Genomic DNA, 11,165 nt, shown 5'->3' on the forward strand with positions numbered 1-11,165 from the left:
GTAACCTAAACAACTAATATGAAGATAACATCATGAAATACAGCAACCTTGTTGATTTCCTACTACTTTGTTTAGTGAAATTTTTTATCATTTTTAATGCTTTTTTCTGTCATTATTCTGTATTCTTAAATAAATTCATTTAAATTTGAGCTTTAAAATGGCAGAGGAATGATCAGCAGCAAAATATAACATCCCTGGGACCTGCAATCAGAGTCATGAAAACAACATCATAGCGAGAGCTGAAAGAAGTAAAGCTCTTCAAGAAGAGCTTAAAAGAAAGCACAGCTTAACAGGGCACAGTAGGAAAGCTAGAGACCACAGAGAAACTGAAGACAGTACAAAGAAAAGAAAATAACTTTCCAGTATCAACGCTAACTCCAGCTTTTTGGGTAGAGGTCCTCTCTTCTTGTGATGTGACTGTGGCTACTTGAGTAAGAGACGGTGAGCTAAATTGGCCCAGCAACTCTTGGCTGCTCCTTGCCTGGAAGATTTAAAGGAGAAATGAAGAAGGGCAGATCGGGTTATGTTTCTCCACAGGAGCTCCAGTGTTCACCTTTGCCTTGGATATCATCCCCTGGCTTCCAGTACACACTCTTCCGCTCCCCGTGCAATTTCTTCAACCATTCTTTACAGACCAATCAATGTCATGATACAGACTCACTCAGGACACTGCAATGACCTCCAGACCTTCAACTATAGATCCTCAGTCTCCAGTGTGCAGTCAGAACCTCTGCCCTCTTTCACGTTCAACTTCGGGTGACTTTGTAGGACAATCTTCTGTATTTCTATATATTTATATACTTGAAGTCGTTGTATCTGTTTTTCAGCTAAACACAGACTGATAAACTCTTCAAACACAAAGTCATCTCAGAGAGGGTTGGTAGCCCCAGGAAAAAAAACAATGAACCAACTGTGAAAGCTTCAAGAGAAGTCTCTTTTTATTGCAAGCTGGAAATATACTGTGGGATTTTACTTTGAAATTGACTGCAGCGCAGCCTGATGTCGGAGAAGGAATTCAGTTCTTTGTCCCGCTATTTCGGAGCAATATAATCAGAAGATTTATTCTTTTTTTTTTGTATTACCTATTTTTACAATGAAATTTATTGCTCAGATTAACAGATACAGTTGTGCAAGATTGGACAAATAATTGAATATTAGTGCTTGCTTTCAGTAAACCTTAATTTATCCTTATCTTTTTTACTTTTAAAAAATATTTTTAAAAGAGTATGATAATAGTTTAAAAAAATAAAAAGCTTATTTTCAAAATAAGAATACCATAAAAGCAAAAACAAAACAATAAATAACAATAAAATAAAAAATTTCAAAACAGTGATAGAAAATTAAGAATAGTTGTTCTATTACATATTCTTATCTTCAAAGTAGTTGCTCAGACACAAAAAAATATGGAACGCTTCACGAATTTGCGTGTCATCCTTGCGCAGGGGCCATGCTAATCTCTGTATCGTTCCAATTTTAGTATATGTGCTGCCGAAGCGAGCACAGAAGATTTATTCTTTAAACGAGTCAAAAGTTACAGAAAAATACATCTCAGCATTTCTGTGGTCACCTTACTAGTCGCCAGGGGTGCAGTGGGCAGACAGCCACAAGGGACAGTCGGTGCTGGAGAAGATCAAGGAGCTCCAGGAAGCAACACAGTGGTCCTGCCCTCTGCGCAGATGGACACCAGGCTGCGTGTGTGTGTGGTTTTCTGCAACAGCTGGGTTGCAAAGTGCTAAAATTAAGCTCAGTAGGCTGACTAGTCTGGCTTGCTCTCTATTTCAAGAGCTCAGAAGGCTGTTTGCTTTTTCCACCTGCCAATGTGACCAGAAATGCAAGTTAATTGCATAGGCATGGAATTCATGAGTGTAGAGCTTCACCACATAAGCGCACAGGCTATAAAACCAGGTAGAAATGACAGTGATTTGGGGTATATAGAAGTAACACAAACACTAAGAGCTGCTGGAGTGAATACTGCCCCAGGACAGAGAGCATACCGCGGACCAGGATGAAAGGAGGGGCAGGGTAAGCATCAAAACCAAGAAGAATCACGTGGTGACTCGTTATCCTCCCCACATCAGAAAGATTTCAATAACATCAGCCCTGGAAACAAACCAAACAGGTAGGAGAATATTTGGTCTCATTTTTCTTTTAATATTACTTTTATATAGTTTTATTAATTGTTATGCTTTAATAAGATATTTTTTCTCACTTTTTCTCCTTGTATTGCCTCTCTTTCCTTTATTCAAATTTTATTTATTTTATCAACTTCCCCCATCTCTTTCTTTTTTATTATTATTGCAATTGAACTCCATTAATTCTTATTTGGCTCCCTCCTTTTCTTGCTGAATTGGTTTCTATTTTTAATGATGTCATCCTTATTGCTTTTACTTGATATTTACTGTAAGTCAATATTTGGTTTGTATTTATTAATAGTTCAGACAACTTTCCTATTGCCCAGAGTGGCATAGTTGTAGCTATTGTTGGTTCATATTGTGTGTGAATAAACAACCTTTTGTTCTATTATTATTGATGATTTTACTCCTATTAATGATTGCAACTATCTAATCTCAGATATAGCTGGCTTCAAGCCAAAACTGACAAAAAAATTACTGCTATGTACCAGTGAAGAGAATGACTCAACAGAAATGATAATGATAATAAAGGCTAGTATCTATGAATATGGTTGTAGCCAACTTTATTTAATAAAAATAAAGACATTCATAAAATCTTTGGGATCTTTCAAACCTCATTATAAAACTTAGATGAAATAGACAAAATCAGCAAGTAAACATAGAGTTAAGCTACACAACTGAAAAAACAAATAGGTACCTACCATGTTGAATCCAAAAACAACAAAATAACTATTTTTCTTATCATCATACCAAAAGTTTTCCAGCATAAGCCTTTTTTAACCATAAACTAGACCTTTTACGCTTAAATAAATACAAAAGCATTGAATTAATCTCATGTATTCTAGTGGAATATAACTGAGTGAAGTTAAAAATCAATAGCAAAAAAAGCACAGAGATTTACAAACACATGGAGATGTATTAATATTTTAATGCATAATCAATAAATCCCAGAAATCAGAGAAGAGATAAAACAGTTCATAGAGTCCAGTGACAATAAAAGCACATCATATCAAAATCTATGGGACACAAAGTTCTCAAGGGGAAGGTTGAAATTGTAAATGTACACATAAAATAATAGAGTGACCTCAAATATATAATGTGATGATTCATGTCCAGATACTAGCAAAAGAAGAATGATATCAATTGCAAACTAATAGAACAAAGGAAGTTATAAAGAAAAGAACAAAAATTAATGAAATTGATGCTAAAAAGTACAAACAATGCATCAAGTAGTTAGTTCTTTGAAAAGATGGGGAAAAAAATCTGGGACTAGAAGGCGTTCAAAGGCTTTAGTTGTGAAATATATACTTATCAGTTTCCCCAAGATGAACACACTTCCTGGACACAGGTCACAAAAGTATGCTAACAGTTGAAAAAGTGCGTTTAATTTTCTGTTATGCATTAAAATAAACTAACTGCTCTCAAGCAATTATCCTTAGCATAACTATATGATCAGCTTGTATCTGTAAGTTACCAGGGGGAGCCCCAAGAAGTACTAAATTATATCTACAATATGAAAAGCCTGGGGAGTAAATATAACATTGATATTACACACATGTATAATAACCACTTTAAGGCCATGCAATATGCGTTATCTACTTGGAAAACCAAAAAGACAAGTGTCAAGGACAAAACAGAACAAAGCAAAACAGACCTGGAACACGGCCTGCATCCCTCAGTATGGTACTGACCACTACCTTGAGAGTTCATCTTCTGTTTATAAATGCATTACTTAAGATTTCACCCTATAAGTCTGCAGGTGAATTTTTAATATATCTGGTTTTGGGTGTTCATTTGTCTCACCTTAAAAAAATATTTTGCCTAATAATAATTATCTTCATTGCACCAAAATAAATCCTTTCCATAAAAGCTGATCCCCCTGCTCTTCTGGCTTTGCTTTGCCAGTGTCCTCTCCTCTTCCTTGCCCTTTTTTTGCCCTACTAGTAGGGCCTCCATCTTTGTTCCCTGCGTACCAGAATGCATTCGCTTCGTAGTTTAATTGCCAGGAAAGTGATTGAAATATGAGCACACAGTCTTGATTGGTTTCTTCTTCCATGACTACTAACTAATATTACACACACACACACACACACACACACACACACACACACACACACACTTGTTTCTAGTTGTCCACCCAAAGCTTCAGGCAGTCTTGCAAGATCCTCTAGAGTTTCTGATTAATTCAAGATCCAATGCTGGGACTGTGGGTGTGAGTGCTACACTGGCCCTGCAGCACATAGCCTGAATGAAATATAAGGAAGGGAGAGACATTTCTCTGGAGCTGTTTGTCCCTTTGGTTCTTGCTGTTTTGCACTTTTCCGCAGCCATGAACTTCTGCCCTCTGCCATGCGCCACTCTGCATTGGAGCTAGCTGAAACTGTCACAAACTTGAGCTAAATAAATGTTTCCTTCCCTAATTCTAGGTTCAGGTATTTTATCCAAGCAATGAGAGAAATAACCAATGAGAATAAAGTAACATATATTCTGTCTGGGGTCAGGCGAGCACAAGGTCCTGAGTTCAGTCCGCAGTACCACATAGAAAAAGAAAAAGAGAAAATGACAGTCTTATATATATATATCCTCCCTTCATCTCATTCACTTCATCCTGGGAATAGTAAGTTTGAAGGAGCAATTTAAAAGCTTTTATCTCCTAATGGATGTTTTCTTGAATGAATTTAAAATATAAACACATACACCGTATAGAATCAAGTTTAAGATTTCAGATGAAAAATCTAAAGGAAAGCATGGTATTTCTCAAACTTATTTTTACTATACAATGTAGTACTAGAAGAGTAAATAGATGCTGATTTAAAATACTGTCTAACATTGTACGCTCACAGAAATACACCGAGAAAAGAATTACATAGCAATTTTCCCTGTGGATCAGGTCAAGAAATCTGGAATTATGTGAAAATTAATTTTAAGGATTTAATAATATTTAGAATGAGATGACTGAAAATAGAATCAACTTACTCCTTATTTTCCTAGAAAATGAATGGTCCTGTATTAAAACTGTAACTTTGTGAAAATATTTGGAAGAAATGATATGAACTTGTCTTCTTGTTTAAATACTTTTTTATATCAGGAATCAAACTCAGGGTATCACACTTACCAGGCAGGTTTTGTGCTGCTGAGCTCTATCCCTGGCTTCTTCTAGTTGTAAAATACCACCGTACTTGTATTATGAAATATTTTGTACTCTATGATAGTTTCATCATATGTATAGATAAGCCTAATGTCATTTCTCCCAGGCAAGACATCAGCAGCATTAGAAATCCTGGTGGACTGACAGAGAAGTTCAGTTTTCTTTTCAGAGTTTTAACTAACTTTATATCACAGTGAAGAAATACCAGAAGATAGTTTTATAAGCTGTACACATACTCTAAGGAAACAAAATAGACACAGTGATGTATGAATGCCCTTGTTGACAGTAACCCAACTCGTAATAACTAAACCTTGGAAACAGCTATGTACCTATCAGCAGATGAATGTGAGAAGTTAGTGTGGTATTTATGTACAATGGACACAGCTCTGCTATAGGGAGGGAGAGACCTGTGAGTCATTTGTAGAAAAAAGATGTACCTTGAGGCCATAAATTCAGGTGAAATAATTCAGATACATGAGCTTAAAGATTACATAGTTTCTCTTACATGAAAGTTATGTATGATGTATAAAATAAAAGATAGATAATAGGAACATAGAAATAAAAAAAAATTGTAGTGCAACACAGATAATGTATCTAAAAAAGAAGCTTGACTTATTACTGTAGCCTTTTCTGTTTTGATTCTTTTTACTATTAGCTTGATTTTGTATTTCTATATGTAATTAATTTTATAAGGTTTTACATATGAGTGGATGAATCTAATGCTAATAAAGGAGCACAGGAAAAGGGAAAAATAAATGAAATATATAACATGCACCAATTCCTTACAGTATAAAATGTATATAATAATTCCCTGTAGTGTACAATGAATGTGATCATTGTATGCTATAAACATATATGAATAAAGTTAAACAAAATCTGGACAACATTCAGTAGCTTCCCCCATTTAGCCCATCACATTGGATCAGATCAGTTTTGCATAATCATATTTCTACGAAGCTGCTCACTCACGATCAAATTTTAACATAAAAATAAAGTTTTCTTTGAAAGCTGCCATGTAAGATAAAGCTATGAATAAGTCAATTGATTATGCTTTCAAAAAATCTTTTTGTCAGGTTTCTAATGGGTGGAAAGGTATCAATTGCATCTTTCTGTTCCTATACCATATTTTTTCTATTTATCCAAGCTTCATGAAAATAAAAAAGTATGACAATATAAAATGCAAATGTGTATCAAGTACTTCTTACTTTACAGGTATTGTTGTAAATCTTGTTACCCCACAATGTTCATATAATTTTCAGGACTAATCCACAAGCAGCTCAGAGGGTTGTGTTCAGGACAGAAAAATACATGTGAGTGAAGTTCATATGTTCATAGAAATGAAAAACATTATTTTCTTTAATTAGAAACATTAATTTTCTCTCTTATGAGTTTGGAAACTTAAGCAATTTGTAAGTCTATGAGAAGTTTTTTTTTTTTTTTTTCTGGTCTTATGTTAGGGGAAAAAAGAATGGCCCATCATCCCCCAGAAGAAAAATGATCTATTTTATAAGTGAAATATATGAGCTCAGTTTAAAAAACAAATGTTAAGAAAGCTGATCTAAACATTCTTTGAATTCTCCCTATCTTTTGTTTAATCTTAAGATTAGGTTTCTGCCCTTTACTTTAACAACTAAGCAAATTTATGGACTTACAGCAAGTATCCTGAAGGAATTTTCAGTGTGATGGGTCTGGCAGAAAGGAGCCCTGATTTCCCTAGGGTTGCTGAAATGAATGCCCTTGAACAACTCTTGCTTTGAACCACAACTTGCAGTCTTCTTAAGCACAAGCATTTTATATAATTAGGATATGCCTGTCTGCTTTCTCCCCATCTTTGTTTCTTCTACACTACATAAATAAACAAAAACATGTAATAACAGCAAAGATGTTTTGAAAGAAAAGCTACTACTTTATGTGTTTGAGGCATGAAGGAGGGTAGATAAAGGATGCTTTTAAAGGATGAGGAAGTTCACACAACATAGTGATGAGAGAGGCTCACTTCTGATCCCGGGGATCTCCTCTGTCAGACTTACTTGTCTTGGCTTTGACTTTCCTGACGTATCAGAATTTGTAGAACAGGTTACATGCAAGTAGAAGCTATCACATAAACCAGCATAGTAGTAGTAATTGATAAACATACACTGAGTAATTTTAATTAGCTTATATTTTAATTAATGCATGTATGTGCATATGTATGTATGTATGTATGTATGTATGCATATGTGTTTTGATGCCAGGTATTGAACTCAGGACCTTGTGCTTGCCAGGCAGGTGCTGTGCAACTGAGCTGTATCCTGGGCCTCTTAGTTGATGCATTTAAGTAAAATAAAATGGAATAATCTGTCTATCTATCTATCTATCTATCTATCTATCTATCTATCTGATATTTCTGAAAGAGAAAATTAACAATAAGAGCATCAAAATATCTATAAAATTATCTGTTCTACTACAGGCTACACCCTGAGGTTGTTCCCTAAAGCCTCAGGTGCTCATGGGAGGAGCTTTAGGGAGGCTCTAAGAACACATGAGCACTAATGAACACATGTGCACTAATGAAAGAATAGCTAAATGTGATTTTGGAGGTGAGAGGATGGAGACAGATCCTGGAATCTATCTCCCTCCCTATCATCCTTCCACCTTCCCCTCCCTCCTTCCAACCCTCCTTCCCTTCCCTCCCTCTCTGTCTCTCTCTCTCTCTCTCTCTCTCTCTCTCTCTCTCTCTCTCTCTCTCTCTCTCTCTCTCCCTTCTTTTTCCTCCCTCCCTTTTCTTCCCTCCATCTCTTCCCTTCCCTCACTTCCTCTCTCCCCCTCTTTCCCTCCCTCCTTCACTCCCTCTCTCACTCCTGCTTCCTCCCCCTCCTTCTGTCTCCCTCCTTCCTACCCTCCTCACTCCCTCTCCCTCCCTCCATCCCTTTATCCACTTCACTCCTTCTCCCTCTTTCCTCTTCCTCCCTCCCTCGATTTCTCCCCCTCCCTCTAGCTCACGCTGTCTCTCCCTCTCCCTGCCTCTCTCTGGTCCTTCCCCTTACTTTCTGCTGCCTTGCCCAGAGCTGTTTCTCCTTCACCTGCACTCATTTGCATACTACCCTGCCTAGAAGCACTCCTGCTGTGGACTGACACCTGAATAAATCATGAAAATAGAATCAGTGTTTCCTCCTTTAAATAGTGGGTATATGGTGTATGTCTCAGCAATGGGATAGTAATGATGACAGTTTCTTCATGTAGTTCAAAATCTGAGATTATTTCTTTTCTCATTGTAAGTTTTCACTTTTTTTTTTTTTTTTTTTTGAATTAGGGGTGAACTCAGGCCCTTGCACTTGCCAGGGAAGCACTTATTCCACTGAGCCATCTCCCCTGCCAGTTTTCACTTTTTACATCTAACTTACTCCATGCTGGGAGCTTCATCTAACCTTAATGCTGATTACTTTTCTTTCTTTTTTTTTCTGTTTACTTTTAAAGAGAAAGAAAAGTAACAGTTTCATTATCCACAGCAATCCTATAAATGTGTGAAAGCACATAAACAACACCAAACTAGAATTCCTCATGAATGTTTATTCTTATTTAAGAAAATCATGAACTCTAAAGAGTCACAAAAAGTGTAGTTTGATTTCATCCCTGTTAAGTCCTTTTAATTATGCATATAAGTCAATTATACAAATGATAAAAGCTACCACGCCTTTCTGAGAAACCTAATGACAGGATTCCCCTACTGAGGTCACAGTAAGAAAGTGGCTGGCTGTCGTCCAGCTCCATCTGAGTATGTAATTTCATGTTTGTTTTTTTTGTGACATATTCTTCACAGATACAGAAATGAAAAACAGATATTTCATTTTAGCCAGCTATATGTACATCTGAAGTTTGACACATTACTAATTAAATATTGATTTGTGAAACAAATCTTGGACTCCACTATTTTTCTAATTAGAATAATGACTTTTCTATGTGCTGACAATCATGTTTTTCTTTTAAACACTAAATGTCACATAGAAGTGTTTCAAAAGTACATATCCTTAAACCTAGTCTGCTTCAAGGAATGGTTAATATATTAGACCTGTTAGACAGGGGTTCAGGGAAGTTGCTTTTATTGCTTATGTGAATTAATACTTCATGCTCTCATGTAGCTGGGCAGTGGAATATTCAGCATTTAGCAGTAGTGGTTTGACCTTTGGGTAATATATTCACTCAGAAGAATTTATATCATTCTTAGCAAGCACCTATCCAATTGGGTTATTGTATGTTACATTAAAATTTAAAAGCAATAAGTGTCATAAAACAGAATGCTCAATTTAAATTATCATAAATTCCTATCAATTGAATCATCCCTAATAAAAACAATATTACATGTAAATAGCTTTCTTTGTATAATGGAATCTCTCTATACAACGAGAAGCATAATTTATCATACATATATCTCTATCAGTTGAATTATTTTTAGTAAAAGCAATATTACATACACACAGCAGTATCCTTATAATGAATTTTTTATGCAATCTTGACTGTGTAAATTATTTAAACATGAATGGACTGGGAAATTTTGGTGGTGTAAGAGCCTGCCTGGTAAGTGCAAGGACCCAAGTTCAATCCCTTAGGACTTGCTGTGGCAGCTCTAAAACCCCCTGTATGCTACACCAGCTACCAAAACTAGACCTGGTGGCACAGGCCTGTAATTGCAGCACTAGGGAGGTTGAGACAGGAGGGTCACTATGAGTCTGAACTGCTTAGTGAGACCTGGTACTGATATAGGGGGAAAATGATCTCTCAATCTGAAAGGTACTTGGGGCAAGTTCATGTTCTCTAAAGTCAAAGAATAAATTTTAGGAACAAATGGAGGCTGAAAATGGAATATTTATTGGGAAAGAAAGCTTCTGTCTCAGAGAGGACAGAAGGGGAGCTTGAGTAGTTTTCCCTGGAAGCTGTCTCTTTCAGGTTATTTTTATAGGACAAAACCATGCGGGGGTAAGGTGGAGAATATGGGGACTCACTTAGGTGGATGTGGGGTGAAACAAAGCTATGGTCAACCAATGGGATTACAAGCACAATTGCTCAGGTAAAGTTGATTATGCCCAGGACCAAATGGGGAAGTGAGTCAGAGTCATGTAGCAAGCAGGCGAGAATATGGGACAGGGTCTCTTCCTGTTAGGGGTTGGGCTAGTGACACATTTGGGCTCTTTCAAGGTGATTGATAACTCTTTAGACTATCAATCCCTGATGCCCCACCCTAGGAAGTATGTAGCTGTGTTTGTTTCCTCTTTTGTCTTGAGGTATGGTCATACAGGAGTGTTTGTCTCTTCTAAGTTGTAAAGTTATCTTGTTTTTCATCTTGTCTTCTTGAGGACGGTCTGGCCCTATCTAACTGCCTATAATATTTCTATCTAACTTGGCTGCCCATAATAGTACCAAATAAATAAATAAATAAACATTAAAATGAAACATGAATGGTGGTCAACCAAATAAGAGAAGATGTAAAGAGACAGATATTTAAGTGTACCTCTCTGTGAAGCAATTAAGCAATCTCAAGATAGTGAGTCCCATAGACAGGGCTCAAACAAGTCCCGACTATGAATTGTCTTTTGAAGAAGACACAAGGTAGGAAGCTAACGCTGCAGGTGGAAAAAACATAAAGTAATGGTGATGCTTTAAATCCCCCCTCACTCATTTATCACCTTTAATCCATGGAGGAAGTAGTAAGGTTAGCAGTTCTTTCTTCTTTCTCTTTTGTCCCCCTGCCACCATACTGTCCTATGTGTCATTTTTCTGATTGGTTTTGCCCTCTCCCTACCATGAGTTTTGGATGAAATGCGGGAGACCCTGGCTTAGTCTCTCTCTTACTCATGTTTCTGCCTGCCCTGCTGAGCGCAGCCACCTGCAGGAAGCAAGAGGCCCAGCGA

The 11,165-nt window shown here is 36.7% G+C and overlaps 1 non-coding gene across 1 annotated transcript; it reads right to left on the reverse strand.

Annotated features, from left to right (window-relative positions):
* Positions 1-1,397: 1,397 nt before the first annotated feature.
* On the reverse strand, positions 1,398-1,501 carry LOC111813436. Its single transcript, XR_002818703.1, has one exon. It is a non-coding gene; the product is annotated as a U6 spliceosomal RNA (small nuclear RNA).
* Positions 1,502-11,165: the final 9,664 nt, after the last annotated feature.

This window comes from Octodon degus, unplaced genomic scaffold (assembly GCF_000260255.1).
Source record: "Octodon degus isolate 3935 unplaced genomic scaffold, OctDeg1.0 scaffold00188, whole genome shotgun sequence".
NCBI lineage: Eukaryota > Metazoa > Chordata > Mammalia > Rodentia > Octodontidae > Octodon > Octodon degus.